The sequence below is a fragment of the Cuculus canorus genome, chromosome 11, assembly GCF_017976375.1.
Source record: "Cuculus canorus isolate bCucCan1 chromosome 11, bCucCan1.pri, whole genome shotgun sequence".
Classification (NCBI taxonomy): domain Eukaryota; kingdom Metazoa; phylum Chordata; class Aves; order Cuculiformes; family Cuculidae; genus Cuculus; species Cuculus canorus.
The window spans coordinates 16,076,490-16,083,950 of NC_071411.1; positions in this window are offsets into that span (position 1 = coordinate 16,076,490).

The window sequence follows — 7,461 nt, forward strand, 5'->3', positions numbered from 1 at the left end:
GGAAAGCTTTGCCTTTGCCATACGGAAGAAGAAACAAACCTAAAACATTTTATCCACAATTTTCTGAACGTGTAAATCAGATAGTGTAGCATAATAGTAAGAATGTGCTAGAGGCTATGGAGGAGTAACATTGGCACTAAAACACACTCGCAAGCTGTGATTTTCTTTTCTCTTTCTGTTTCCAGTGGCTCTACGAGGTACAATCAGAGAAAAGGCCCTCCTGAAGTGCTTCAGCAAATTTCTCAGCTTACCCCAAAACCTTAACCTTGGATCTCTCGTTGCTCTGGATAGAAATCAGTTTGCACAGGAGACTTCTGTGATCTGAATGAAACAGCGCTGCCTTTGGCAGCCTCAGTGGAGCTCCCAACATTGTGAAGATTGCATCCTAGAGCCTTGCCAGAAGGCAGCCTAGACACATGTGAAGCCCACTGTAAGCAAGACTTCAAAGGTAGGAGCTCTGCTATGGTGCTTCTCACCATGCCAAGTTTTCTGAGAAAGTGATTATTTTTCAGAGCTTTTCCCTCCCACGGGCTTAAATAGGAATTGCAAGTAACAGACACTACTGGAAAGCAGAATCTCTTTTCGACTTGCTCAGCTGTGCATTGCGTAGTCTATCTTTAATTCCTAGTGTTAAAACAATTTGGCCTGGATGTCTTGGTTCAGGGATATACCAGACCTGCAGGTGGAAGGGTTCTTTTATTCTCGTCATGTATGGATTGAAACGCTCGGCTTCAAAAGTTAATTGCTCTATTGTTGTCACAGAGTTGTGCCCGAACCATCATTGAGATTTCTCGTTTAGTCACTGGCAAATATTGTTATGCCAAAGAAGCTACGAGTCATGCTGGCAGCCACAGTATTGGTTCAAAACAGGCACCAGGCTTCGATACTCTGCTCTTTGAAAGGGAAAATGTTTCTCATGCAAAACTGCTCTGTATGAAATATTTTAGTCTTGGCAACAGGAAAACAAGGAAATGTAATTCTGTTGCACCTTGCATTTGTTCTGCAACCACACAAAACTAGGGAGAGATGATCTACATAAGGCCTTGTCTAAATGGAGATTTTAGTGTTTCTTTTTGGGGAAGAACGTTCATGACCATCATTAGAAACCAAAATAATTACACTGACATATCTATGTAATGAGTCTTCAATAAATATTTCTTAATAGATGTTAGAAGAGAAGTAAGGGGTCTTCTCCAGTTTTACTGCTCCAAGTGTGTGGAAAAGAGGTGTAAATGAAAACGGGGGCAGTGAGTGAACCAGGTAAAGGAGGACAAGGTTGCAGCCGGTTTCCTGTACTTGCTGCCATTGTTGCCAGCGAAAACTTGAGGGTATTTGTGCCTCCCCTCAGTTCTCTAGGGCAGGACTGCCTGGAAAACACTGCTGCTTTCCCCCTCGAATGCTTCATTAATCCCCTGGCCTTTAGCTGCTTACACCTGATTTTTCTTTGCCTTTCTGACTAGTTTCATTCGGCTCAGTGAGCCAAAACACATTTAGGGCCCAGACCTCTGCTTTTGGGCTCTGTCTGGGTGCACAGAGTGCAGAGCTCCCCACTGAGCAGCACCCTGCCTGGGGCTGGGAGCTGGAGCTGGAGCTGGCACGTACATCATAAGCGGCGACAGGGCCTTAACAAAGAGACATGACATTTAAATTCTGAAATCAGGAGGCAGCTGGGGAGATCTCTGTGGAAAGTATAGGCAAGAGGAGATGAGTAGATATATAAAACGGGTAAATGTGCAGCACGTGTTTACGTGTACAGCCACCTCAGGTCTCAGTTTCTAAATTGTGAGTGAACCTTGGGAGGACCCAGGTCCTTGGTGGTTTCAGTCCAGCAAAGTTACATCAGCTGAACACACAGCCCTGGGCCTTTCTTGGGACATGAAAAGGCAGAGAAAAGGACATTGGTCTTTCTTCCCTTATGAGCTTCTCTTATTTGATCTCTCATATTTGAAATTACAGCTCCCTCCATGCACTAAAGTCTACCATAAGGATGAGGCCACATTTTTGGTCCATATGTACCTGTGTAGTTCCTCTGCAGCCATTGTCTGTGTGGCACCGATTTACACCGCAGAGGATCCAGCCTTATGTTTGTAAACAACACAGCAATACAGCTAATCTAGAGGAACACACAAATGAGCCACATCCTGTGTAGCCAGTGGCTTGCTAATAGCTTTCTTAAATTGTTCTCCGGCATTAATTGAAATCATAAATCCCAACCACATTCAAAGCATAACTACTGTATGCCATTGGTTCACTTTGCTTCTTAATCATAGTCTTCTGGGGAATTTTCTTTCTGCTTCTTCCTTCCCTCAGGAGCAGCCATATTTATTATTGCAGTTCAAATACCTGGAGATATTTCAGTTGAAAAGCTATATAACATCTCTCTAAGCATGTCGATACGTGTTCAGTTTAATATGAATGTCTGTGCCATTCCCACTGGAGAAAAGTAAAAAATGTCAAGAAAATATATTTGACTTGTTTCTGCACAGATGCCTGCAGATATCTTGTATCTAAAGAATATTTAAATTCTGTTTTGTTAAGACCGGATACTTACATTATACAGTGGAGCAGCCAGGAGGTTATAGTCTCCACTAGACAATTTGCCAGACAAGAAAGATGGCTTAGTTGCAGTGTTGACAGCTTTATTCTTGTGGCTTTGGCAGAAAAATAGGCAAAAAGATTGCAGAGGCGGCAAGATAGAATACAACATGAAAGTTCAGAAAAATATTAACTGGTTGTAAAATGAGTGGGTGGATGCACTAAAGGAGATGGCATTTCAGTTATATAACAACACTTATTGCAACATCTATATGGCCAAATTATGCTCTTTTTCTGTGCTGTATTTTTGCATCTGCTGCCCAGCTCCAATGGTGAGGGACGAAATATTTATTTGGCAGGAGAAAAGGGCAGTAGCCATTCATCATTTTCAGCTGAATCATCCCATTGGTTTCAGTGAAGATTCCCATGAGAACTGTATTCCATTTCTAATATCTTACACACTGTGATTTTACAGATCTGCTCTCATTTTCTAAACCAGCCACTTGTGTAAGGCCCATACAATCATCCCTGATCTGAATGCAGGTTTAGAAGCTATACTGTGCATGCTGAAAGTAGAGTACACCGGAGGAGTGGGCATGCCAATGTAGCCTTCATAGGGAAGAAGCTCCACATTAATTCTTGCTATCTTTCTGCCTGAAGAAGACCAGGCAACCTAGAGCATCTCCACAGTCATGTCTTTGGGCCTTCCGGAGCAATCTGTTGCTGAGCATGACAGAGACAATTCCTCCCCAATAGGCTTGTTAGCCAGAGCAAATTCTAAAGGTGCTTCCAGGGTTATGTAGTGACAGTTGCACTGAAGGTCGTTTGGACTTTCATTATACATATAACTCTAAAATAGCTTTTCTTAGCAATCACTACATATTCCTTGCGCACATCATGAGGAACCTCACCGGCAGTACAGCCTCTGTTCTGAAGAGCATTAGGCATGAATAAGGGGATAGAAAATAAATATTATTACTCCCGCTTCAGAAATGGGAAGTAAGAGAGTGAGTCACACTTTCTTTTTCTTTCTTTTTTTCTTTCCTTCCTCCTCCTTCTCCTTCTCCTTCTCCTTCAGCTGAATAAACAGAAGAGGAGTTTCAATTTCAAGTGCTCCAGAGCTCAGTTCACTGCACCACACGATATCCATAAGAATATTCCGGGCAGCCTTGGAACTAGTCTATGTTGTTGCCGTAAGTCCAGGGTTTCTAGAGCCACTAGTTCAATCCCCTGTGCCTCCTTTGGTCTCCTCCAACTTCAGCTTCAGCTTCCCAGTGCCACACAGAACATCCGTTCTAATTCTTTCAATATCTGCCTTGCTATCCTGGACTAAGTTAAAAGGAAAGGATTTCAAAATAAGAAAAAGTATTCACGTGATTTAGAGGGGGATAATGAAAAACCCTACTGAGTGAGACTGGGCAGTGTTTTGTAATTTCATGTTAAGGATTCTTTTAAAACTGAGGCATAGGGGTAATGGTGGCAAACCTAAAGACCTTAGAAAAGAGCAAGGAATTTAATCACTTGATTCCACACATGCCTAAACCCAAAAGGTGACAGCCATCTCAAAGATGTTGTGTTTTCCTGTCTCAAGGAATCAAAGGTTATATGGGAATTTATTATAGTAGAAAGGAAAGATATAAGATAAGAAATAAGGGAAGAGCCGAAGTTTAGTGACCAACACGGGGAAAAACAAGAGAACAGCCTCCATGGGAAAAAGTGAACAAAATATGACCTAAAAGACCAAGGACAATATGTAGTAAAAAGCACTGAAGCCTGGTGAAGAAACAAACTTAAATAGCAGTTTAACAACTGGCGACAGAATGAGAGAAGATACCAAACCCAGTTCCTGCAACTAGAGAGAAGAATCTGTCTGCTTTGATGACTTCCATAGCTACAGCCTGATTCTCACAAAGGTGGGAGGTCTGGTGAGGAAACAGCTGACAGGAAGAACTGGCCAGAAAATGGGTCTGTTTTTTCCCGTGGAAAACATGGTGCTTTTTCCCTAAAACCAAAACACTTTTACATTTCAAAGAGACAATCAAAATATTTCAAGCAGACTTTTAGTGGAAGAATTTTGGTGAGTTAAGGATTAATTTTTATTAAGAAAAGTCATGTGAAAATATCCCAAAAGTGCCACCACAGATCCTCTGGATCCTGAGCTGCTGACAGAGTGTATCATGAGAAGGGAGCACAGCTTTCAAGGAGTGAGTGAATCGAAACTCCTTTTCCTGGTCCCAATCTCTCTGATATCATTCTAGCCAACCATCTGAAATGGACATTTCCTGATTACCACATACTAGTTTTTTACAGCCCTGATCAAACTTATTTACTGAGCTCTTCTCTATGTTTTCTACAGTATTGTTTACCGGTTCAGACATATTTTCATTGCATGACCATTTTATTTCACATTTTTACAGGTATGCTGTGCGTAGTTTGGCTTAGAGAAACTTGTTTTTTCAATAGAATTTCTCTAGAACATTATTACCAGATATTTAATGGAACATTTTTACAGTGATGGAGTTTTGTCAGAAAAGCAGCAATTGATTGTTTCTATGCGTAAAATTGATGTATGTGAACACTGCTGCCCTTACACAAAATAAAAAGAGCATTTGAAGTTCTGTAAGAGGTAAAACAATTTCAACACTAGATGTTTCAACAGATACACTGCTCAAATTCCTCCATAAAATCCTCAGAAAACTTTCAGGGAATGTGAGACATTCCTCCCAATTCATCTCCATGCAGCTCAAATGTTTGCACACACCATAGGACAATTTTTTTCAGCAATTATTCTGTAACTTCCCTAAACAAACAACAAAAAAAAAGGATTCTATAACTAGTGAAGGAATCTTTGACCTTTCCAGGTGTGACTGAGCTATGTTGCTTTCAGAGGTTATTGTGTAAGAATTACCTCTGTGCATAATAAAAGACTTGCTCCTTTACTTGTACAAGGGACAGGTGTACGTTTACACCACACAACAGTAAAAGGACATGAAGATCAAATGAATTTATAAAGTTTGCTAGAGGAAGTAATTTACCCACCTTTCTTTAATACAAAGGAGGTCAACTGTCACGACTTTACAGCTATTCTGAAATGGTGAATTCTTAAAGGACTGGAGATGCTGAGATGCTTAGGAAACAGTGAATCAAAGTGAAAATCTCTGGAAACCTCCACTGGGGTCAGAAGTTTGTCTAGCTCCCCATTCATTCAATAATTTGGTATTTAGCTTCCATATTGTAAAACTACATGAAGTAAATAGATGAACTACATCATAGTCCTTGCTGAATGTTTCTGTACATACAAATATTCAGTACCTCAAAGGAAACTGTGCCTTCGTGGCTTGTTCTGTAGGATAATCAGTTGCTTTCACACGACATTGCAGTGATTTTAAAGACTCAACTTGGTTTCAGAAAGCCTTGAAAAAACTGTGTTTTTCATCTATCCCCCTCACTGAAAGTGCTGTGATCAAAATAACTCTGGGCTTTATCTATCTATCTATCTATCTATCTATCTATCTATCTGTCTATCTGTCTATCTGTCCATATGTCTACCTCCTGCTTCTATCTGCCCTTCCACCATGTTGTCAGCTGTTCCTCATATGGTTAAAACTGGGATTATCATGAAAAAAGAGTATTGGCTAAAGAGTATTGTGAGCAAAGGGGAAAGAAATGCAGGACAGCAAAAAGGGGGATAAAAATATTTTCTGTGCAATTCTTTCAAGGATTTTTCATTTGGAATCCCAGGGTACTGGTGCAATGTTTGTTGCATTTTTATAGACAAAAGGGATATTTGCTGTGTGAGTGCTACACCAAGGGTTGGAAGAAGATTTTTGGTTGCCAGGCTGTTTGTGATCACAGCTCAGAACTCAGGGGAGACGTTTTCGCTCCAATGACCTCTAAGCTGCCTTTAGTTTATTGATTGGCTAATAGGCAAAATTGATTTTTAACTAACTCATCAGTTTTGAGACCTGAACAAAGTTGTCACTTCCAGTAAGAGTACTTTTACTCAATCATATAAGTTGTCTCAGTCATCAATTCATTCTGGACGTTGCAAAAGTTAAGGATGTGCCAAAAGGTTTGGCAAGGAGCCCAGGAACAGAAGGCAGAGTCCAGGACAACTCATAGATGGAATATGTTAAATATTATATTATGCCTATCATATATGCTCTGGTCTTGACAGAAAACAGCTGGCTGTGCCTGGGGGGTACTGGGCTGAAAACAAGAAAAGGCAAATTCATGGAACATCAGGGAAAAATATCAAGGAATATCAGAGGAAGACCACCAGGGAGAGACTTCTAAAGTGAGATGTCTCACTAGCTGGTCAACCTTTCCTACCCTGAGACCTTTAAGGCTGAAGTAAAGAAGTAGTTGAAGATTTGAAGCATATGAGTATTGGCCTGAACTGGTCCAGTAAGAAATGGGATCTCCCAAGTGACCTTTTCCAATTCTAATATCTGTAATCTGAACTGAACGATTTCACAGGTAGCACTGGTGCATTGTATTTCATAAGTATTCTCCAGCAAGGTCTGAATTTGGGGCTACCAAGCCTCATGCCCTCACTTGTTTTCAGCTCCCCTGTACCCTTGTGAAGTGTCAGCCAAGCTGAAAACCAAAATGAGGGGTGGAATCCGAGGGTGACTGAGCTAGAATAGGCTGTTTATTCATTATAGATATTTTGCTTTTCATAAACAACAAAAGAGGAAATCTAAAAGAAATGTCATTTTGGGTTCATCTGAAATATTCAGTTTTCACAAAGCAGTGTGTTTTTATTTTCAGATTGTTTAATCAAAACAAATTACATTAAATTTTACAGGAAAAATATGTCGTATCGAAATAGAAATTTATGGATCACCAGTTAGAAATGGCAAAATGAAACACAGCAAAGAAAAGAAGAGCAAAGAGAAATGTATTCCATTTGTAAGGAGAAAA